The sequence below is a fragment of the Pleurodeles waltl genome, chromosome 5, assembly GCF_031143425.1.
Source record: "Pleurodeles waltl isolate 20211129_DDA chromosome 5, aPleWal1.hap1.20221129, whole genome shotgun sequence".
NCBI lineage: Eukaryota > Metazoa > Chordata > Amphibia > Caudata > Salamandridae > Pleurodeles > Pleurodeles waltl.
This window is the reverse complement of record NC_090444.1, coordinates 1,352,636,170-1,352,661,241: the sequence shown is the minus strand read 5'-3', so window position 1 is coordinate 1,352,661,241 and position 25,072 is coordinate 1,352,636,170.

The following is a 25,072-nucleotide window of genomic DNA, read 5'->3' as shown; positions in this document are numbered from 1 at the left end:
ATTAACGCAAGGAAGGCGTTCACGCAAAAAAATGACGCTATTTGCCCATACTTTGGCGCTAGACGCGTCTAACGCCAAAGTATAAATATGGCGTTAGTTTTGCGCCGAATTTGCGTCGAAAAAAACGACGCTAATTCGGCGCAAACGGAGTATAAATACGGGCCTTAATATCAATGAAACAGTTAATAAGCAAAACACAACACACAATAAAAATCTAACACCAATTCATAAAAATATCTTTGAAATGACACCAAAATGACATAAATCCAGTGTAGGGAACCGGAGATATGCATTTTTAAAGATTGAAAGTAAAACTAGCATTTAGAAGCAAATAGCACTCAAATGATTAAAAAAGGTCACACTGGACAGGGACAAAATCCAGAGTTAAGGCCACCCATGATCTAACATTGTTACACATAGTTTCAGAAGTGCTTCTTGATTCAGAAATGTTATTTACGGCACCAGCTAAGGGTTCAGAGGTTCTGGTTTCCCTCTTTGAGTCAGGGACTACAACTTCCGTAATGCACCGCCTCAACTTATGGAGCTTTTTACAACAGTTGCTCTAAAATTCTCCAAACTTCTGGATCTTTTTCCAGAGGTCCTCCTTGAGTCCTTGAATTGTCCACAAACCTGATACAAAGTTCCAGAAGCTCTAAGTTGTTCCTTGGAAGATGGGACTACAGTTCCCAGAATTCCCCTGGTCAGAATCCTCAAATGGCCACTTGACGCTGCTCAGCTGCGCTCTTCATGCAGGACTTGATGTAGGGGACTCTGGTTAGCTCCTTCATACCTGTAGCTTACAGAGATTCCCCTCCTGGAGTTGCAGAAGCAAGGCAAAGGCCTTTTTTTGGTGAAGACCAAGGTGCGCAGCTGGTGCAGTCCTTGTAAGTGCAATTCTTCAGGTGCAGACCAGGGTTTCAGCAGGGCAGTCCTTCTTCTCCAGTATCTTCTTTCAGCAGGGATCTGAATTTTTGGACAGCGCTGCCATATTTATTCTTGCTCCTGGGTTAGTAAGGAGGGGGGCGCCATCAACCAGCAGGGTGCAGGGTGCCTCCCTCTAGGGGGACCACTTTCTGTGAAGTGTAGCAAAAATCAGAAAGCAGCATTCTTTGAAAATCCACCATGGAGGAACTCTATCCTTGAAGGTTGCATCTAGTGTTGCATATATGTAATCTTAGATTACGGACCCTAGTACCATTTGTGTAAACTAAGTTTTAATGAAAGCCTTAAAAAGAAAATCATAACTATGGTATTTCTAATCTTTGTTTAAGGATAAACAATAGGTAGTTACAGTTAGGACCAACTTTTCCCTTAGACAAGGGCCCTCATTCCAACATTGACGGGCGGCGGAGGCCGCCCGTCAATGTTGCGCGTCAGGAATACCGCTCCGCGGTCCAGAGACCGCGGAGGGTATTCCAAGTTTTCCCCTGGGCTGGCGGGCAGCCGCCGAAAGGCCGCCCGCCAGCCCAGGGGAAAACGACCTTCCCACCATGAAGCCGGCCCGTAATCGAGCCGGCGGAGTGGGAAGGTGCGACGGGTGCTGTTGCACCCGTCGAGTATTTCACTGTCTGCAAGGCAGACAGTGAAATACATTTTGGGGTCCTCTTACGGGGTCCCCTGCAGTGCCCATGCCGTTGGCATGGGCACTGCAGGGGCCCCCAGGGGCCCCGCGACTCCCCCTCCCGCCATCCGGTTCCCGGCGGGAGAACCGCCAGGAACTGGATGGCGGGAGGGGGAGTCGGAATCCCCAAGCCGGCGCAGCAAGCTGCGCCGGCTTGGAGGATTCCTTGGGGGCAGCGGGAAACCGGCGGGAGACCGCCGGTTTCCCTTCTCTGACCGCGGCTAAGCCGCCGCGGTCAGAATGCCCCTTGGGGCACCGCCGGCCTGTCGGCGGTGCCACCGCGTCCCGCGGCCCTGGCGGAAGTAATCCGCCAGGGTCGTAATGACCACCAAAGTGTTTTTTGTTTTGCTAATAACCTTGGCGTCATTTGACGAATCTTGGCAAAATTCTCAAAAATAGTATATTAATTAATTTAGCTCTTGCCTTGAAATTTTTTTGGTGATTCATCAAGCTGGGGCCAAGAAAAAGGGGACTCCCAAAACACTTTTTCCCCATGCAAAGTCTATGGGAATTTTTAGACACGGCAACAGCCCGAACCAGTGAGCAAAATTACATCAAATTTGACAGAAAGCTAGATAGTGGTCTCGAAACAACCCTTTTTATAATTTGATGTAAATCTGTTCAGTAGTTTTAGAGTAATTAAAGGAAATAAAATATAGATATCTAGGGATGAAAATCCTTTGCGGAGCCACCTACAGGGGATATGCACATCCGGGATAAAGGCAAGGCCATGATTGGCTGGCCACAACCTGAAAGGATAGTTGCAGTCGCCATTTTGTTTGTCGCTTAGGACCCGGAACACAAGAATAAACTGAAAGCACATAAGTTTTCTGGATAGAGGTATCCTGACCCCAGAGGACAGAGGGAAGGGTTCCCGAGGGCCCCTCATAGGCAGAAATTAGCCCACAAAATGTTTGAGCCACCCTGCAGATCCATTGCAGGGTTAAGTGCAGCCTCTCAGTGCAAAGTTACAAGAGATGTGCAGATCCAAACCACAGTGCAAAAATATACCCACTCTATTGGAAATTGAGTCTCTGGTTGGCAGAGAAGTGCACCCTGTCCAAGTAGGGACCACAATCCTAGTCAGGGTAAGTAAGATAGGCACCCTAAATTAACCTGTCCTCTGGTAACTTGGCAAAGACTAGGCAGGCTTAACTTAAGAGGTCATGTGTAAAGTATTTGTGCAACACTTAATTACAGTAACACAGTAAAAGATATCACAGAAAACTCCACATCAGTTTAGAATAATAACAAATATTTATCGGAGTAACACATGACCAAAACAACAAAACTCCAATAAGTAGAAGTTGAAATATGAATTTTTAAAGATGATATCTGAAAACAGTGCTTAAAATTCACCAGCAGTCAAAAGGTTACTTGAGGTTGCAAAGTTACTTGAGGTCACAATGGATTGGTGCCATCTTCAGCCTGGTGGTCAGGCAGTATGCCAAGATGTTATTACAAGGTTACACACCACCAGAATTTCTGGGGTGGAATTACGTCCACCAAAAGCCTGGTGGAAATTAACAATATAAAAGGGAACACCTACCTTCAGGAACACAGGCACGTCCGTAGGCACTATGGCACGCAAATTGCAACTCCCCCCAATCCTTTTCCTGGCCCTGCAACTCCCAGTCCAGAGACGGCGACCATGACACCAACCCTAAGTACACCACCCTAGCACACACTAGAGGGAACGACATTAGTACACACATACACAACATACACACAACACAGGAAGCCATGCCAACACACACACACGCAAACACCCATACCAAAACATACACACACATACACACTAATATCCACAACCACAAAACAAACATGTGGAAGGAAAGCCAGGACTAGGTAGGTACCATCGACACCAACAGTGTTGTGCCGCATAAATATAATAACTTTTAAAACTGTGCATAAAACAATGAACATACAGGCCCAAGGGCCAGTCCAATAGTCCACAGTGGCCCGAGCACACTGGGCACTAGCTGACGCCCCAGCTTGACTCCTGACTGCAAAGTGCAGGCCTCCACAGGGCAGGGACATCAATGGAGAATGCAGGCACCTCAGGGGCGAGGGGGAGTGGTTAGGGGGGCTTTGGGCTTGGAGGAGGGTTCATTCGTCTGTGCTTGGAGAGGGGTTGACCTGGGTCGGGGTGTCCTTGGTCTTGCCCTTGGAGGGGAGATTTAGCCAGGGGAGGGTTTGATCTTGGCCGTGGAAGTGGAGATAGGGGGCTTGGCCTTGGAAGTGGAGGAAGTAGGCTTGGCCTGGGAAGTGCAAGGAGTGGGCTTGGCCTTGGAAGTGGAGGGAGTGGGCTTGGGCTTGGGTTTGGCAGCAGGAGCAGTGGACGTGACAGGGGCGGAAGTGGCAGGTGGTGGAGGTGCATGGACAGGGGCAGTGGTAGATTGGGAGGCAGAAGGTAGGGGCATTTGAAGGGTAGCAGGGCGCCTGGGGGGAACAGGGACTAGTTCAATGGTGGGGAACAGGGAAAACTCATGTAGGAAATGTTCTTTGAGGACACATGGGAGGTCAAGGGAAGGACATTTGGGGGTGAAGGGAGTGGGTATGGTTGTGAGGTGTGTCAGTGTAGGTGCTTTGGGTGCAGGTACATGGGTGAATGATATGTGTGTGCTGGGGGACTGTTGGGCGGGTGAGTGCGGGCTTTTAGATGTACTGGGAGGAGGTGGGGAGGAGATACAGGGAGATGGCAGGTGGGATGTGTGGGTGTATGTTGGGGTGGTGTCTGCAGGTAGGGTGGATGTTCTGCATGTGGGTGTGTTGACAGTTATTATGTCTGTGCCAGTGGTGTATGGGGTACATAAATGTGGGTCAGAGGATGTGGTGACGGTGGCAGTGAGGGCCCATGTGGCAGGATCAGTGACTGATGTGGTGCTAACTGCAGGTGTGAGTGGTGTGTTGACTGTAAGGGGGAAGTGGTGGGGGACTCTGTGCAGGTTGTGGGTGTTGTCATGTCTGCATGTATCTGTTGAGTGTGTGCATGACAGTGGTGGCATCTGTGGAGCTTATGTCTGTCCTTGCGTACTGTGTCTGTTTATGTGGATACATGTGGGTCAGTAAGTGTGTCTTGGATGGGTGAGTGGAGTGGGATGTGGGTATGGGAACTGGTAGCTGGAGGGGGGATGGAAGTAGAAGGGACACTGGCTGCCATCAAGGAGGAGGCCAGAGCCTGAAATGATCTCTGTAGGCCTGATAAAGCACTGTGAATGCCTTCCAGGAATGCATTGCACTGTTGCATCTGGGATGCCGGTCCCTGGATGGCATTCATGATAGTTGTCTGCCCCACAGAGATGGACCTCAGGAAGTTAATAACCTCCTCATTGAGGGCAGCAGGGCTGACTGGGGCAGAGGTGGCTGTGGCGAAGGAGATGCCCACCCTCTTGAGTGAGCAGGCACATGCAACTGGGTGGGGAGCTACTGGGAGGGTGGTGCTGGTAAGGGGGGTGGCAGACAAGGATGGTGCTGGGATGGTCCTAGATGGGTCCGCCAGGGAGTGTCAATCAGAGGAGGAATCAGAAGATGTAGTCGGCGATCCGGTCTTCCCTGTGACACTCGACTCGCCCTGTTTCCCACTGGTCCCCTCAGCTCCACTGGTGTCAGCCTCCTGGGTCCCATGGGCTGCAGCTTATCCACTCGCTGGTGCCCCTTCTCCTTGGCCAGATGACGCTGATGCACACAAAGACAGAGGAGGACAGGGAGAGAGAGAGAGACAGGGTGCAATGGGTCAATGCCAGCACAATGGTCACACAGGGAAGAACATCAGCATTTGATGTCATGCAATGATACACAATGCCCACCTATGAACATCCTACAACTTGGGAGCACCATGGAGGAAACCTCAACAATGCCCATGCTGATGATCTGACTGATGCATACTTGTACATAAGGAGTGTCATGCCCGCCACACCTGTCCTGTACCTGCCCACTACCCCTAGCCGTTGAGACAGGCATGCAAAGGACTACACATTCAACAGGATCCTGAACAGCTAGTTGGCAGCCTACTTGGCTATTGTCATGTACCACTGTCACCACTTGGTGCACCCACCCCACTACACATGCAGTGCCTGCCAGCTGAATGAGCTCATGGATCCACCCCGGCACAGTGGTTGCCCAGGACAATCGGAATGCCCTGACACCCCAGGTCTAAACATCCTGTTGCCATGAGCTGATAAGCACATCTAGATAGTACATGGTCACACAGTTTCAACACTGGAAGAATCTTCCCGGTTACCACTGACTGCATGGCATTACCTACATCTGTGATGATAATCCTTCCCAGATGGACACAAACCATAGTGGACATCATTGTACCTAGCATCCACACCACAGCTACCCTATGGTGCTCACCCAGAGCCACCATGCCAACACATGTTGCAAGTGAGTGTGGGTACTTACCCCCATTTGGCTGCTGTGCTGCCCTCAAATGCCCATCCACCTCAGGGTAGGCCACTGCTAATATGCAGACCATTAGGGGGGTTGGGGTCTGACAGGCACCCCTCCCTCGTTGGGAGGACGTCCCCAGCTAGGCCTCCGCGGTCTTCCAGGCCCAGCATCAGAGGTCCTCCCACTGCTTTCTGCAGTGGGGCTCTGCCGGGAATGGACCCCCAGAGTCTGGACTTGCTTGGTGATAGCACGCCAAATCCCCTTCTTCTGATGGGCTCTGACCTGCATGGGTGACACAGACAGAAGGACACAGTCCTGTAGAGTGGCATCCCTGGGACAGTAGTGGACAGCGCACATCACACTTCCACACCCACACGTCATCAGCCAACGTAGTCTTAGGCCCCTCATCCATGTCCATGCTCCATACACACTGCCACCTACCAAAGCCCCCATCCCCATGCTCACAAATCACATACAGGACAATGACATTGGGCTCACCTGCTGCTCTGGTGCCCCATACAACTGTCCATACATGGGCAGGACCCCATCCACGAGCTGCTCCAACTCTTCCTGGGTAAAGGCTGGGCCCTGTCTCCTGCAGGACGTAGAATCTTGGCTACCAAAGTCAGAACACAGCAGCACATGCAGTGGAGGTTTCAGTGCAGAAGGTTCAGGAATCAAGTGAGCATGAGCACATGAAATGGCAGTCACGGCTGCTGTGGACATTACCGTCACCATCGGCGGCGATCACCATTGGCTCCTGCCTCCCATTGGCAATAGTGTGAACAAATGGTGAGTTGCATGGCGGTCGTGGCCACCTACCGCCATGACATGTTACGCTGGCAGGGTGATCTCACTTCCACCTGTCCCATGCATGCAGACAGGTGACTACCATTTTACATATCCAATGTGTAATGTGTGTGAAAGGTAGTGCGTCATGGGTGACATATGCTGGCCTGCGGCCACATCAACACCTTTGACACAGTCTATAGTGCACAACATGAAACCAACTCTCTCCTGTTCCAAGGTATGATGGACGGTTAAGTATGAGGAATGCACCCATGTACAGGCCCCTAGTAGACCTTGCGAACCTGGAGGACCACCACATCATCAAGACCTATCACCTGAACTGTGTGACCATAATGGAATTGTTGGCCCAGTTGGAGCCGGATCTGTTGCCTGCCATTAACCATCCCAATGCCATCCCTCCCACAGTGCAGGTGTCCTCCACTACCTTGCCTCAGGATCCTTCCAGGTCACAGTGGGCCTCGCTAGTGAGATATCGCAGCCCATGTTCAGCAACATCCTGTGGGATGTAGTGTGTGCTTTGATAAAACATATTGCCAGCTACATCCAGTTACCCCCAACGTGCAGAATTGCCCACTGTCAAGGCTGCGTTCTACAATATGGCACACATCCCACATGTAATTGGGGCCATTGATGGCACCCACATTGCCCTGGTGCTACCCAGGACGAATTAACAGGTGTACAGAAACCGCAAAAGCTTTCATTCGGTCAATGTGGAGGTGGTGTGTCTCGCGGACCAGTACATCTCCCAGGTGACGGCCAGGTACCCTGGCTCTGTGCATTATTCGTACATCCTGAGGGACCGGTAGCGTCCCACACATAATGGCACCACTCCAGAGGGACCATGCCTGGCTCATCGGTATGTATCCCTAGATATGTGTGCCCCTCAGGTCTCTGCACCCTTGTGTCCCTGCCCTATTGCCCTGCCGGTCTTGACATGCCTCTTCCCTCTATGTACACAGGTGACTCTGGCTATTCCAACCTGCCCTATTGCCCTGCCGGTCTTGACATGCCTCTTCCCTCTATGTACACAGGTGACTCTGGCTATTCCAACCTGCCCTGGCTCATGACACCCGTGAGGCATCCAACCTCAGCTGCAGAGGACCGCTACAATGAGGCCCACGATCATACCAGACAGGTCATTGAGAGATGCATCAGCCTGCTGAAGGCCAGGTTCCGCTGTTTGCATGTCTTTTGGGATGCACTGCTCTACAACCCACAGACGGTGTGCAAGATCATTGTGACCTGCTGCATGCTGCACAATCTGGCCCTGAGGCATCACATCCCATTGCTGCATGCAGAGGAGGGGGTAGCTGTGCCAGTGGCTGATGAAGGGGACATGGGGAGTGATAAAGAGGAGGATGATGAGGATGCAGCTGACTCCAGGGCGGAGCTGATTCAACATTCGGCTGAGATGCAGTTATGTGTAAACTGTGTGGTATGTGTCCTCTACAACTGTCTGCCTTGTCCCTGATGCCACCTGTGACCACTGATGGTATTGGTTGCAGCTCTGACTCTCGGTGGGTTGGGCGGGGTGTAAAATGTGCCCATGACTTAGGTAGTCACAGTATACAGGTCAGTCCTATAGTCAGGCAGCTGTTGTGCTGGTGCACTAGTGCCATCACTGTATATGTAGAATGTTCTCTGAGCTGCCAGTTCAAGTGCTATGTGTGTGCCACACAGGGTTGTTGCATCTGTACAGCATCTATCCTGGGAGTCGTCATTGGGTGGCAGTGGTACATTGTTGTTCGTGGCAGTGAGTATGGGGTCAGGTCTGGCGCTGGGTGCTGTGAGGGTGGGACCATGGGGTTGATATGAGTTGTTTTTGTGTGTTTGTACTGGCCATCTGGTTGTGGACCTGACTGGCATATCTGCCTTGGATACCTGCCTTGGGTTCTTACAGTGCATTTGTGTGGAGTTGGCATCTGTGACTCCTACAGTGATTATTGTCCCTGTCTTGCTCTACTTTCAGGACAATGTCCTGGGCTGTTGCCTCCATTGACACATGTCTCCAGCCACTGCCTGCTCTACGATTGACCTCCCAGCATCTTTCTCCCCTCTCTGTCACCCTCCCATTAATGTTCCATGAGTACTCATGACAAATATATACGTAGACATGAACTGTGCTCAATTGTAATTTATTTGGTTGGACAAGTGTAAGGGGAGATGAGTGGGGTCATGGCGGCGAAGATCATCAGAGTGGTGAGGCCAGCTGTAGGTAGTCCCGGTACAGTCTACTGGCCATTGGTAGACAGAGACATGGAAGTGGACAGTTGACAGGGTGTCACAGTTACACATAAGGGAGAATGTTCTGGAAAGGGTCACTTCCTGGCAGTGGTCGTGGTCTGGCCATCGTGTCCGGCTGGATGTATACTTGTATGCCCTCCCTTGCATGGAGGTTAATCAGCTACAGTGGTTGGGGTGCTGGTGTCCTGCAAGTCCTGTGGCAGGCCTCCATGCCACTGCTGCCACTGATGTTTAGAGCTGTGATGGGATGTGGCCAGTGGTAGGGGCTTGCTGGTGGGTGGTGGACTCACGCATGACAGTGGTCAGGTCCTTGAGCACCACTACTATGGAGACCAGGGTGGTATTGTGGGCCAGCCACCATTGCATGGCCTCCTTTTGGTATTGCCCCTGCAGCCGTTGGGTCTTCTTCACAGTAGCGAGGATCTGGGCCACTGTGTCCTGGGTGTGCTGATATACACCCAGGACTTGGTTGAGGCCCTCCGGTGCAATCAGTTGGTGTGGCTGTCCCAATCTTTGGCCCACAGTTCCTCTCCCACTACCCCTGGCCCCCTGTGCCCCTGGCACAGTGTGCCCACTCCCAGTAGCAGCAGGGCCTTCCTTGTCTGGGGTGGGTGCCCTTGACTCTCGCCCCTGCACTATGGGGCACACCTCTGACTGATGGGTCCCTGGAGCACAGGTTTGGGGTCCAGGGTGGGTGTGCAGTGGCCCCAGAAGGCCAACACAAGTTGTCCTCACCCAGACATCTAGTGGGCCCTTCATCCTGGGGTGGGCTGTCTGAGCCTGGCATCTTCTGCAGGGTGTCAGTGGCAGGGGTACCTGTGGATGAATACAGTAGATGTTAGTTGTGTGAATGTAGTTCTTATGTCCCTGTTGTGATGCATGCAGTGACTCGACTTGTTTCCCAGTGATGTCAATGACACCTGCTGCACTGCCGCCATTGATTTGGATTGGTTTGTGGGAGCTGTGGTTCTTCACTTGTGGTTGACATCCATGCATTAGGGGTGTGAGAGTAGGGATGGTGGGAGTGGAGTGGTGTGGCATGCAGAGGAGGGGCATGGGGTGTTTGGGACGGAGCAGTGGGGTGGGTTGCATTGGATTGGAGAGTGGTTGGGAGGCATGCTGTGCATGGGTGGTTGGTGCCTAGGGGGTATTGCTGATTTACCAGAGTCGAGGATGCATGATGTCTAGGACCTTCTCCTCCCACGATGTAAACTGAAGGGGAGGAGGTGGGGGCCCACCGCCGGTCTTGTTGCTGGTTATCCTCTGCCTGGACGCCATGGAATGGACTTTCCCCCTGAGGTTGTTTCACCTCTTTCTGATGTCCTCCATTGTGCGTGGATATTTTCTGACTACATTGACCATGTCGACGATCCTCTGCTATAAATCTGTCTTTTTGGCTATGGATGTTTTCGGTACCTGGACTCCCATGAGCTGTGACTCTACTCTGGTGATCTCATCCACCATGACCTGCAACTCATTGTTGGTGAACCGTGGGTGCTTCTGGCGTGACATGTTGTAGGGTGGGTATGTGTTTTCCGTGTTGCAGGCAGTGCGGGGTGTGTGGTGATGTGGTGGTGTTCTCCTGTGTGTGCTTCGTCTCAAGTGTGGCTGCTCGTATTTATCGCAAGGGATTGTTGGTGTATGGGGGTGTTATATGGTGGGGTGGTCAGGTGTGCGTGGTGTGTGTATGGTTATCAGGTGTGTGATAGTTGAACTAGCCAATGTGGTTTTGCCTACTTTCCGCTGTGCCTTTTAGCTCCACCTCGGTGCGAACCGCCAACGGTTTCAGATGTGCATGTTCCGCTGTGCTGGAGGTTGTTTCATAATATGACGGTCGGAATGGTCTCCGCTTCTCAGGCCAGCCGTTGATCAGACACTCTTGGTGTGGCTTGGCCTGGCGGTGTTGGTTTTGTGTCTGTATTTGGGCGGTTTGTGTTTTGTGACTTGTAATCCGGCAGTCGCTATACCTCTACCATTGTCGGTATGGTGGCGCCATTTTGCATGGCCGTCTTGCCCGAAAACCTCCAAACCCGTAATGAGGGCCATTGTGTGGAAGGGGTGTGAAATGGGTGTTGCTGTGGGCATACCACAGCAACACCAAATGCATTTTGATGCTTGCCCTAGATAGTTTTTGTAAAGTTGAGGCTGCACCAAAATCTAACACCACCCCAGGGGTGGCGTTAGCATGGCACAATAAGGAGAAATGCTTTCATTCCTCCTTGTTTTTTGCTCTACAGGGTACAGCACATATAGCAAGTGCAAATGGCCATGGAAGATTGTTTTGTGTAGGAAGGTTTCTCTTCCTGCACAAAAACAATCTCCCCCGCAGCATGTCCATCATTACACCATGGTGCAAGAGTGTCTGCGTTGGTGCTCAGTAGCAAAATTAGTGCCCGTGCAGGGGACAACACAGGGGCGCACTGTATACAATTTAAAACAGTGCATCCCTGTGTATTGAAAATGACGGAGCTTGGCTCTGCCAAATGTGGTGCAGTGTTGCGCTCCGTCATTTTCTTTGAAACCTGGTCCATAATGGCCAAACACTTCAACTTGCTCCACTGTTGCCACTGATCCACCTGCCCATGTGTAACACTCAGTAGGCAACATGTACCATGTATGTTGCACAGGGTGGCCCAACAAGAACTGCCACACACCTCCATGCACCATTGGGAATGGGCACAAAAGTGAAGATATACAACGTATGGGGCATGTCTGTGAACAGCATCTGTGCTGATGTACAAGTAGCTTCCATTTTAACATGTAGCAAGGTTGCTTGTGTAGTGGGAATGGTTGATATCATGCACAAAGGGATACCTTCATGCATGCCAACAGCAACAAATAGTCTCATTGTCGCACTAGGGGCCCAATTTTACAAGTCTGTAATGCAACATTAGCATCATACCAAATGATGCCAATGTGGATACAAGCTGCTGCCCATTCCCCTAGTGCTACATTAACAAAGTCACACAATGCATGCATAGATTCACATTGTACATCCTTCCACCACTATATGCCTGTGCCAGATATGATGTATGCAAGGAAATATCCCTTAGACAGGGAGGGACTAACTAATGGGTCTGACAATCCATAAAGGTTGCACTATGCTATCTGATAATCTATTGTGTGAGGCCTGCCAAAGGCAGATGACAATGTGAGGCAAGCGTTGTTGGACCTCCCTTTGCTTTGCTGCACTAGAGCCATCATTTATGGTGCAAATGCAGTAAATCACCCCCATAGTGACAAAACTCATTAGACTACTGTGGGAATGTTCACGATGTTGACCAGTAATGTAAATAATGTGCCTTCATGGTGTCAGTGGCTGGGTCAAAGGGCCTGCAAGGAAAATGGTGGTGTGGGATCAATGCATCAAATGCATAGAAAGTTTGCCCTATGTGTGATGCACAATGCAACAAGAATCTGTAGAATTACAAACTTGTCATACACTGAATTGTCACTCCCATGCCACCTTGAGTTCTTGGACTACACTTAACCAAATTAATATGTGCAGATCTTTTAAAAGGCATAAGAAACTGGGTAGGTCACACATGTTGTGCATGGGAAGAACACTAAATTACACCTGGAATGCCTACTACATGCAGTTTCAGGTGTAAAAGGGGCACATGGAAAATATGCCAGGATGAGGTATGCAAGGGGCCTCACCTTGGCATGTTAAGTATGACCTATCACTATCCACCACTGGAGAGGATGTCAAAAAAATAATATGCATTGGTAGAGCTCTTTGATGTCTGTGTCTGGATGTACAGGCACATTATTACCTATATATGAAGAAACATACAGTGCAACAGCTGAGCTTACTCCACTGTGCAGCATCAATTCAAATGTGCAGGCATGTGCACTTGTCACAGAGACTATGGTTGGTAATGCCTAAATATATGACAGACAATACCAACTTTGCCACACAATCTGTATGGTGCAGGGGTACCCCTCTTGCTGGTCCTAATGCACATCTGCAGGAAAGAACACATCCAGCTAAATCTACTAACAGGAATGTTGTCTGTCACTTGCAATGTTTGACTCTGATTGCAACACACATTGAAAGTAGTTCACAATAGTATTACTACAATGTCAGTCCTTAGTACCTAAACTACAATGCCACCCCTGGTGTGGTGTCCTAGCACGATGCTTCCTCACATCAACAAGCCTCAAAATGTTTCAGGTCCGCCTCCCACCACACGTATGTTGCCAGAGTGATGGAAGTGGGTGGGCTTTCCACATGCATCCCCCTAGCCACTTAGAGTCATTTGTTCAGCATCCTGCACCACACAACATAACAATGACCCACCTTGTGTGTATGTGGGCAAACAAGAAGATCTGCCTTCCACCAAAACAACACTCAGGGGGTCATTCTGACCCTGGCGGTCATGGACCGCCGGGGCCAGGGTTGGCGGGAGCACCGCCAACAGGCTGGCGGTGCCCCGCAGGGCATTCTGACCGCGGCGGTTTGGCCGCGGTCAGAAGAGGAAAACCGGTGGTCTCCCGCCGGTTTTCCGCTGCCCAAAAGAATCCTCCATGGCGGCGCAGCTCGCTGCGCCGCCATGGGGATTCTGACACCCCATACCGCCATCCTGTTCCTGGCGGCTCTGCCGCCAGGAACAGGATGGCGGTATGGGGTGTCTTGGGGCCCCTGGGGGCCCCTGCAGTGCCCAATGGCATGGGCACTGCAGGGGCCCCCGTAAGAGGGCCCCACAAAGAATTTCAGTGTCTGCTCAGCAGACACTGAAATTCACAACGGGTGCAACTGCACCCGTCGCACCTTCCCACTCCGCCGGCTCCATTCGGAGCCGGCGTCCTCGTGGGAAGGTTGTTTTCCACTGGGCTGGCGGGCGGCCTTTTGGCGGTCACCCGCCAGCCCAGTGGAAAACCCAGAATCACCTCAGCGGTCTTACGACCGCGGTGTGGTGTTCTGGCGGGGGTACTTTGGCGGGCGGCCTCCGCCGCCCGCCAAAGTAAGAATCACCCCCTCAGTCTAGCAATGTAGCCATCCTTGCAGCTATACAACAAGGAAACCTGAGATGCACGGATGAGTGTTGCCCTGCAGGAAGGGAGAAAGTCCTGTTTGCACACATACACACAAGGTGGTATGAATCTCCCAATGAGTGGTGCAGGATGCTGGTCAGAACACTCAAAGTGGCTAGGAGGATATATGTGGATAGCTCATTCCCTACCATCACTCAAACAACACACGTAGGGTGGCAGATGAGTCAGTTACTTACTCAAATATCTCTAAAGCCAAATTCCATGTATTTCTGTACATCTCCACTTGTGGTGTGAACACAAATCTGCAATAACACCCATGGCTTGCAAAGTTAACACTGTCAAGTCAATGAAAGGGGTACATATGTCGAAGACCATGACTAAACAATCAAGGTGGGTGCAACACACTGGGAACTGTGGACTGGCATATGGTGCGAATGGTCACTCCACAGAAATGATGATCAGGTGGCACAGTGTGTCATTAGGAGTCAATAAATGTGTGCCTTGATGTGGTGCCAGTACCATGTCACTGAGCCACCAGCAGCAAGTAAATGATGAGCCATGTCAACAGCCACTGCAGTGAAAGATTGACCTTTCACTATCCCATTGCAGAGGATGATGCCTTACCTCCTGTGGGAATGATGGTCCTGAATTTTACAGATGATGTGGATGACCAGCTGCAGATGATCAATGATGACACTCTCTAGGATGTCCTGGGTTCCTTCCAGACACCGTCTCCAGTCACAGGGAGGACACACACAGCATTGTGGGGTCTCCACATGAACCACCAACGACCAACACACAGCATCGACCAGTCCTGCCACAGCTCTGAACTCTGAGGACCCAGACATTACCTTTCAGAGGACAGCGGTAGGAGTCGAGACGGTGCTGGCACAGCAGGTGCGGGTGGAAATGGAGACTGTGGCAGTCAGCCTAGAGGGAGTGTAGAGGTGCTTCAGTCTGATTAAGGACAACTCTGCTGCCATCAGAGGCACTTACTCCCTGCTACGTGGACTCCAGCATTCCTTTGGCTAATATAGCTGCTGTAGGGGGTGACTGATTGTGTTGTGGACTACAACCAACTTTCTGAGTATTCAAAGCATGTATTAAACTGGTATCCATGCAAAATGACTTATGGTATGCGTGGTTCAGAACACAAGAATCTGGAAATTTCCCTGATGATTGTACCAGTACAACATTGATGTGAGCAACTAAATAGGGATATATAAGACTGTGAGTGGCAGTTATTAGTGTACCAGTAACCACTACCTAAATAAGGTGGAGTTTCATGTGCTAAACCTTTCACTAATGATTGTTACAGATCTTAGCACTAACAATTGCAGTTGCATGATCCCCTGTCTAAGACATTGTATCCATACACAATCTGAGTATCAGGAACCGCCCTTAAAAGTGTCTTGAGTAGCTGATGTCATACCACTGCCAATCAGACATGTCCTTGGTCATAGGTGATAGACATAGCCATAATTCAATACTGAATGCACACCCAAAGGCATTTGCCTAATTTGGCCATTGCAGACATGAAAACACCCGGACCGTCAATCATCATAGACACCATATTGTCAAAAACTAATAGGATTAATTAATACTAAACAAACACTACCTGTTAAAACCTAAACTACACACTAACCTATAATAAGGTAAACTATACTAACTTATCTTAACTCATCCTTAGAGGTATCTATCCTAATCTAAACGTATCTTATACATGTAGCGCCATACAATAAATATTGTCCAAGAGACAATAGATGAGTTGCACAACATGAACTAAAGCTACAGCCTAACTAAACTTATTGCCTAAACAAATATATATATATATATATATATATATATATATATATATATATACATACATACATATAAATATACATAGATGTATATATATTTTTTTACAGAGAGCCTCATACATAACCCCACCACCACCCCAAAACAAAAATAATACCAAACCCCCCCTAACTATACTAACTATGTCCCATAACTGACCTAATCTATGCTACCTTACCTATGCCTACCGACTTAAAACCCATTAAAACTATTTACAATGGGAACTAGGGGAAGGGAAGGAACTGGGAAGTGGTCACTGTCCACACTCATAGTTTCTTGAGTTTCTTCTTGACTTACTTCAAAAGTTTGTAATTACCGGCATTTTCTGTCTCCAGTTTTGCCAACCTTGCCTTGAGGTCTGCCAGGTACTTCCACATAACTGCCTCAAAGGGAGAGCCTGTGGCAGCTGGTGGTATCTGTTGTTGGGCTTCTGGAGTAGTATGTGGATGGGGTGGGACATGCTAAGGCACTCCTCACCCTTGGCGTTGAGGTCATACCTTTCCTTTTTTGCCACTGGTTGCAGGCAGTTTTGCTGGTCCCCACTGTAGGAATGCCAGCCGCGATCCCAATGCCTTCTCCCTACGGTACCTTTTTTCCATCTTCCGGTAACCTGTCTGCACTTCCCAAATGTGGCAAAAACGCTCGGCCCTCTTCTCAAATGCACGCTCCTGTGCTGGGGTCAGCGTGGCTGCTAAAATATGAGGAGAACATGTCATCAACAACAACGGTGTTGAGTAGACAAAGAACAACCTTGCAATGTATGCAGCATCTCCAGATGACACATGTTGTCCACCAGTCATCCTACAACAATGTCAAGACCCAAGTCCATACAAATCTGCCTACCAGGCATCAAAGGTATCATTTTCATGTCACAGGGATAACGGCTGTCCAATGTTGCATACTAGGGCCCTGATTTCAGAGGGACTAGCGCCTTCGTGTGCTACATTAGTGTCATCATTATTGTGACACTGAAGTGGCCCAACAAGGCCAAATTCCCTGTGCCATAATAACAAAGTGGCACAATGCATGCATTACGCCACTTTGTCACCCCTTGTGCCACATTATGCCTTCACCAGGCATTTTGTATGCAAGGGTGAGGTTCCTCTGGTAGGTGGGGTACATAACAAGGTGCAAGGGACTCTGAGAGATTCCTCAGCATCATTTTTTTCAGCTACTTTTAACACCTGCTCAGAGCAGGCATTACAAGGGGGCACACCATTGGTAACAAAGGGCCCCTTTGTACAGTTCGGGGTGAGTGCCAAATTATTTTGCTCTAATCCTGGACAGTACATCAAGATCGTCAAAACGTTTTACTGTATTGGCCCCTGCCATGTGCCATGGTGTGCCGAATTTCAAATATGGTGCACACATGGTGGTGATAGGGGTGCTCTGAGGGACACAGGAAAAGTAGCCCTGCACTAGGTGCTGCTCCATGTTTACTTAATCTTACCCTATCTGTGCACAAGCTTGTTAAATCTCCTATGTACCAGGTAAACACTCACCATGCACATTTCATACACCATGATGTGACCATGCTCACTCACAATTATCATGATGGGTAGATCATGTAGGTTAATCTGCACACATCGTGTTTGCTACAATCTGTAGACATGTCAAACATCCATCTGTAGAAGAGCTGAAATCTCTAGGTGTACTCAAATGACTGTTGTCATTTACAAAAATCTCCTTGCGATTGTCTTCCTGCTCCTCTACCACGACCGACGGCGGCGATGACCACGGTGTTTACTGCACCTACGACACAGGGGAGGGGGGAGGGAAAAGAGAGTGACACACACACGCAACATGCAACACCCCCACCCTCACCTACAAAAACACACACACCAATACATGCTGAAACATTACATTTACACCCCCCAACCCCTACTGGAGGAACGCAAGGACAAAAGGAAATGATTGTAACCATTGTAATCAATAAACATCCATTAGTCAAAAATGTATATACAAAATAAACAAATATGTACACCAAGAATTCAAGTCCAGGTACTGCACCTACATAGTCCGTGGACCACTGGGCCCAAAATGCATCGGCGAGGCCCACACAAGATACCCGATCGAAACGGAGAGAACACTGCAGGGGCATCAGATCGAAATAAAACAGGCACCTCAGGGGGAAGGGAAGGGGGGCACCTCAGCCGGATGAGTGCACAACGCCAGCTCCACGAGGGGGCTACATGCCCATTGATGTATCCTGGGGAGTGCAAAGCCACAGTCTCTCAAGTCTCTCCAGTGGGTGGTTTGCCCACTGCTTTATCCTAGGGAGTGCAAAGCCACAGTCTCTCAAGTTTTTCCAGTGGGTGGTTTTCCCACTGCTTTATCTTGGGGAGTGCAAAGCCACAGTCTCTCATGTGGATAACAGTCTCCACTGGGTCTGGAGGGGGCTTTGTGCCCAGAGTGCTTCATCCTGCCAAGGACAGAGGTAGTGGATGTATCTCTCCACTGGTTCTGGAGGGGGCTTTGTGCCCAGAGTGCTTCATCCTGCAAAGGACAGAGGTAGTGGATGTATCTCTCCACTGGTTTTTTAGGGGACTTTGTGCCCAGAGTGCTTCATCCTGCCAAGGACTGAGGTAGTGGATGTGATACTCCACTGACGGTGGTGCAACATGGAAGCTGGCCAGGCCCCTGGAACTGACCACCAGCCACGTACGGATGACCACTGGGGATGGCATCCATGTCTGCAGTGGTGCCACTGGCTCAGGTTGTCGTGGGGCCGCTGGCGGCGGTGTCATTAGCGGCGGTGCTTGCACCGGTCATTGTGTGGTGGTGCTGGTGGCTAGCTCACTGACTGCTGTGCTGGTGGCTGGCTCACTGACTGCAGCGCTGGTGGCTGGCTCACTGACCGCGGTGCTGGCGGCGGAGTCTGTGATGGCGGTGCTGGAGGCTGGCTCACTGACTGAGTTGCTGGCGGCAGTGTCTGCAATGCCGGTGCTGGTGGCTGGCTCACTGACTGCTGTGCTGGTGGCTGGCTCACTGACTGCTGTGCTGGTGGCTGGCTCACTGACCGCGGTGGCGGCGGCGGTGTCTGTAATGGCGGTGCTGGTGGCTGGCTCACTGACCGCGGTGCTGGCGGCGGTGTCTGCAATGGCGGTGCTGGTGGCTGGCTCACTGACCGCAGTGCTGGCGGCGGTGTCTGTAATGGTGGTGCTGGTGGCTGGCTCACTGACCGCAGTGCTGCTGAAGGGCTCTGTATCTGGGCTGCTGGCGGCGGTGTCCTTGGCGACGGTGCATGTGGCGGTGCCGGTGGCGGTCTTGTCTGCCGTGCAGGTTGGCGGCGACGTTGACTTGCCTTTCTGCTTCAGGCCCTTCCCCACCTTGGATGCTGACGCAGCTGTCTTGCCACTCCCCACACTTGTCTTGGCTGAGCCCTTGGTGGCAGGTGTTTTGGCGTTCTACCTCCGGGATGTGGGCAACTTCTTCTGTTTTGGAGGTGGGGGAATGTCCTTGGCCTTGCTCCTTGGGACACTGGCAGCCCTGTTGCTTGGCGCACTCCAAAAACCGGGTATTGCTGGCACCACTGTGCCCAGTGATGTGGTGGCTGAGGTGCAGGGTTGGGACCTGGAAAGGAGGGCCCTAAGGGACGGGCGGGGGGGGGAGGTGTAGGGAAGAGGTCAACAGGAGGAAAAGTTTTTTTGACACACTGGGACGGTTAGATGGAGGCGGTATGGGAATGGAGGAAGAGGTAGTGGTTGTAGGAGGTGTTCGTTTGCTGACTTTGGGTGAAGGTGCATGGGCTAGAGCCTGTCATGAGGTGGATGGCTGTTGGGTGGGTGTGTGACTGAGTTTGTGTAGTTTGGGTGGAGGGCTCACAGACACACTGGTAGAGGACACTGGGAATGTGTGAATGGTAATAGGGGTGGTGAGTGCACGTGAGCGGTGTGTGGTGATGGGTGTGCTGGTGATGGAAGTAGTGGCTGAAGATGTAGTGCATGCAGGTGTGAGTGGAGACGTGACAGGGAGGGAGGAGGGAGACGTGGAGGAGGGGGACACAGTGGAGGCAGTGGATGTTGGTATGTGTGCATGGGTATGATGCTTGTGTGAGAGCTTGTGGGATGTGTGGTGCTTATGTTTGCCAGAGCCACCCTTGTGTGTTGAGGTGTGTGAATGCTGGTCTGATGGTGTGCTTGGGATAGGATGAGGTACTGGGGATTGGGTTTGGGTGGAGGAAGTTGAAGGGGGGAGGCTGGACACAGGGACAATGGCCGCCATCAGTGCAGAGGCCAGAGCCTGAAATGCTCTCTGTTGGGCTGCCTGGCCAGAATGAATGTCCTCCAGGTATGCATTTGTCTGTTGCAACTGCCTCTCTACACCCTGGATGGCATTCAGAATGGTAGACTGCCCAACAGTGAGTGATCTCAGGAGGTCAATAGCCTCCTCACTGAGGGCAGCAGGACTGACTGGGGAAGGGCCTGAGGTGCCTGGGGTGAAGGAGATGCCCACCCTCCTGGGTGAGAGGCCACGGGACACACGCTGAGGGCCAGCTGGGAGGGCGGTGCTTGGGGGGGGGTATCGGCTATACCTGTAGATGCGGTGGGCACAGATGGGCCCGCCACTGCAAGGGAGCTCCCATCAGATGAAGAGTCTGTGTCGCTGGTTTCAGCTCCTGTCACCGTCGTGGAGCTCCCCTCGCCCTCCGTCCCACTGGTGAATTCAGACTCCGTTGTCTGGCCCTCCAGGGCCATGTGGGATGCAGCTCCCTCCTGCTCCGGTGGCACAGCTCCTCCGCTTGATGATGCTAATGCACACAAGAACAGGGAGACCACAAAAAGGGGGGGGGGAGAAGAAAGACATGTTCAGTGCATACAATACCGCTACTGTTGGCGGACACTACAGTCACAGCAGCCCTCTGCACTACGCCATGCACTTGGAGTTCCCTAATTAATCACAGGGCCATGGAGTACATGGCCTATGCCCGATTGCTGCACACACGGAAGTCACAGGAGCCTGACTAGGTGTAGATGGCTCTTACCACTGGTAGGGATGGGGTGCCACTTAGCCTGCCTCACAAAGGGTCCTTGCCTACAAAGCTCGCCCTAGCCTATGGGAACCCACTGCCCACCTCCCCCACCCAGACACCTCCAATGCGCACAGAGTCATCTGAATGTGAGTCTACTCACCCCCTTGTGGCTGCTGGGATGCCCTCAAGCGCCCATCCAACTCCGGATATGCCACCGCCAGGATCCGGAACATCGGGGGGGTCATGGTGCGATGGGCACCCCTCCCACGTTGGGTGGCCATCCCCAGCTGTGCCTCCGCCATCTTCTTGCTCCAGCGGCGAAGGTCCTCCCATCTTTTACGGCAGTGGGTGCTCCGTCTGTGGTGGACCCCCAGGGTCCGGACATCCTTGGCGATGGCACGCCAAATGTCCTTCTTCTGGTGGGTGCTGACCCAGAGGAATTGTACAGGGGAAACTTTAACACTTTTACCGTCCGGACCGTCATACTCATTACCCGCCAGTTCCCACCCTTGCCCTGACGCACATACACTCACCATCTGATCATGCAGGCCTCATCTCCCCCCGTATCTTCCATCCACACCACTCCAAACAGGCATTACCCATACAGCATGCTCACAGTGTACTCACCTGTTTGTCTGGAGGACCGTAGAGTAGTGTGTACTGGGGGAGGACCCCATCCACTAGTTTCTCCAACTCCTCTGATGTGAGGGCAGGGGCCCTTTCCCCAGACACATGAGCCATCGTCGTTTCCAGACTGGGGTCACAGCAGCACTTGCAGTGTAGGTCCTCTCCTGTCGAAGATCAGGTATCAAGTGAGTGAACAGAGAGAAAATGGCGGTCACGTCCACGGCGGTGAGTACCGTCACTGCCGGCGCACATCGTCATTGGCTCCTGGGACCCATAGGGCCCAATGTTAACCAATGCAGGATTGCGCTCCGGTCTTCGACCGCCTACCACGACGGTGTACAACGCCAGCACAGTTACCTCATATCCCCTTGTCCCACATTACAGGTCAGGTAGCCGCCATTTCAGGTGGCCACATGGCATTATTTTTTAATGCGTCACACGTATATAGGCCTTGCATATACACAGAGACAGACACATAGGGCCAGATGTATCATCACAGCCCTTTACGATTCGGAAATAGCGATTTTCAAGATATCGCTATTTCCGACTCGCAAAGGGCCATGTATCACATTTGCGAATCGGTAATAGCGATTTCTTAAAAATCGCAAATGATATTACTGATTCGCAAATTTTCTGAACCAGAAATCGCAATTTTGGAAATGCAAAACCCTAGGGTGCTGGGGGGCTAAGGCCCCCTCTGCTGCACTCAAAAAGTTTTTTGGGGAACATGTAAGGTGCACACATGACAAAAGGGCATGTGTGCTTTACATGTACAATTTAAAAATGCATTTTAACTGGATTTTTTTATTTTACACATGGTTACCACCAAGTCCAACTTGGCGGTAATTAGCGATTCCTAAATGCCAAAATCGCATTTAGGAATGGCTTCATACATGTGCTAAGAAATCGCAAATAAGGAATCCTTATTTGCGATTTCTAATTTAGAGAGTCACAATTTGCGACTCTCTAAACAGGGTCGCAATTTTAAGGAATCGCTATTTTAGCGATTCCTTAAAATTACGTTCAGAATGTATTTCATGCATTCTGAAATGGCATTTTGCATTCGCAAACGGGCATTCGCACTGTTTGCGAATGCAAAATGCTTTCATACATCTGGCCCATAGCATATTGACAAATGTATGCAATACTATTGTTTTTTTCCTACCTCAGTGTTGGCTGACTCTGTGCTCGATGTTCTCATCCATAGGGCACGTCCGCTGGGGCAGGTGAGGAGATGGCGGCATCCTCCAGTGTACAGACCACTGGTGGACCTGTCGACAATTGAAGAGCGACATGTAATAGTCACCTACAGACTAGATAGTGCCACAATCCAGGAACTGTGTGCCCAGTTGGAGCCAGACCTGATGTCAGCAACCCGCCATCCCACAGGAATCCCCCCTCTAGTGCAAGTCCTGTCAGTACTCCATTTCCTGGCAAGTGGGTCTTTTCAAACTACAGTGGCCATTGCATCAGGGATGTCCCACCCAATGTTCTCAAACATGTTGTCCAGAGTGTTGTCTGCCCTGCTGAAACATATGCGCAGCTACATCGTTTTCCCTCAGGTGGAGGATTTGCCTACAGTGAAAGGTGAGTTCTATGCCCTGGGACATATCCCTAACATCATAGGTGCCATTGATGGGACACATGTGGCCTTGGTACCCCCCGCAGGAGTGAACAGGTGTACAGAAACTGGAAAAGCTATCATTCGATGAATGTGCAGATGGTGCGTTTGGCCGACCAGTACATCTCCCATGTGAACGCCAAGTTTCCTGGCTCAGTGCATGACGCTTACATTTTGAGGAATAGCAGCATCCCTTATGTGATGGGGCAACTCCAGAGGCACCGTGTGTGGCTACTAGGTGAGGACAAGGACCCTATACCGTGTGAATACTTGTCTGGGTCTGAGGTTGTCCCTGAGGGTTAGTGTGTGCCTAACAGTTGTCCCTCGACATTTGCAGGTGACTCTGGGTACCCCAACCTGTCATGTCTACTGACCCCAGTGAGAAATCCCAGGACAAGGGCAGATGAACAGTACAATGAGGCACATGGGTGAACTAGGAGAGTCATAGAGAGGACCTTCGGCCTCCTGAAGACCAGGTTCTGGTGCCTCCATATGACAGGTGGTTCCCTCTACTACTCACCAAAGAAGGTGTGCCAGATCATTGTGGCCTGCTGTATGCTGCACAAATTGGCTTTGCGACGACAGGTGCCTTTTCTGCAGAAGGATGGTCCAGAAGGGGGTCTTGTGGCAGCTGTGGATCCTGTGGACAGTGAAGAAGAGGAGGCAGAAGAGGATGACATAGACAACAGAAACACTGTGAACCAGCAATACTTCCAGTGAGACACAGGTAAGAAGACATCACCGCCTCCTACATCTGATAAAATTGTAAGATCTATCATCTGTCTGTCACTTTCACCCAGTGTATGGACCCTGATTTGTCACTTTGCCTTTCCATTTCACAGATGTGGGTCCCGCTGTGTGACCTCTGGTATATTACCCCATGGACTAAAGCTGTGTGACATAGGTATGTTGACAAATTGAATGGACATTGGTATTTTCCTCAGTTATTGCAAATAGACATTTGTGAAAGCAGAGATTGACTCCAGATTGTTTTGTGATTCAAGGGTGTTTATTTAAGTGCAAAATGGTTGAGGTGGTATTAAAGTGGTCAGGGGTGATGGTGGAGGAATGTCTATAGTAGAGTCCAGTCTATTTGTCTCACAGGTGCATTGTCCAAAGGGGCATAGGAAGTGGAGCTAGGGCAGCTTAAGGATGGACGGGGTGACAAAGTGGGACAGAAGGATGACAATCAGGGTGGTCTCCTTTCTTGGCGGGGGTCTTGGCATTGTTCTCTGTCTTTGTCCTGGATCTCAGGGACCGTTTGCGGGGTGGTTTTCCATCTGCAGGGGGTGGGGTGCTGGTGTCGTGGTCCTGTGGCAGTGCCTCCTGTCCAATAGCACCGGCGGAGGTGGTGGGCAGTTCTTCGTCCAGGCTAGTGTCAGGGGCCCCTTGTTGTGCCACAGTGTCCCTCCTGGTGTTAACAAGGTCCTTCAGCACCCCTATAATGGTGCCCAAGGTGGTATTGATGGATTTGAGTTCCTCCCTGAACCCCAAATACTGTTCCTCCTGCAGCCGCTGGGTCTCCTGAAATTTGGCCAGTACCGTTGCCATCGTCTCCTGGGAATTATGGTACGCTCCCATGATGTTGGAGAGGGCCTCATGGAGAGTGGGTTCCCTGGGCCTGTCCTCCCCCGTCGCACAGCAGACCTCCCAGTTCGCCGGTTTTCCTGGGCCTCCCGCCCCTGAACCGTGTGCCCACTGCCACTGCCCCCAGGTCCCTGCTGTTCTTGGGGTGGTGGGTTTGCCTGGGTTCCCTGTAGTGGTGGACACACTGCTGCTTGAAATGTCCTGGGGACAAAGGGATGGGCCCGATGGGTGGGTGCTGTGCTGGTGTTTCCTGAGAGGGGAGGCTCTGTGGTGGCCTGTGACTGTGTCAGGGGAACCGACTGTCCCGAGGTCCCAGATGGCCCGGGCTGTTCGTCTAGATCCAGTTGGACAGAGCTGC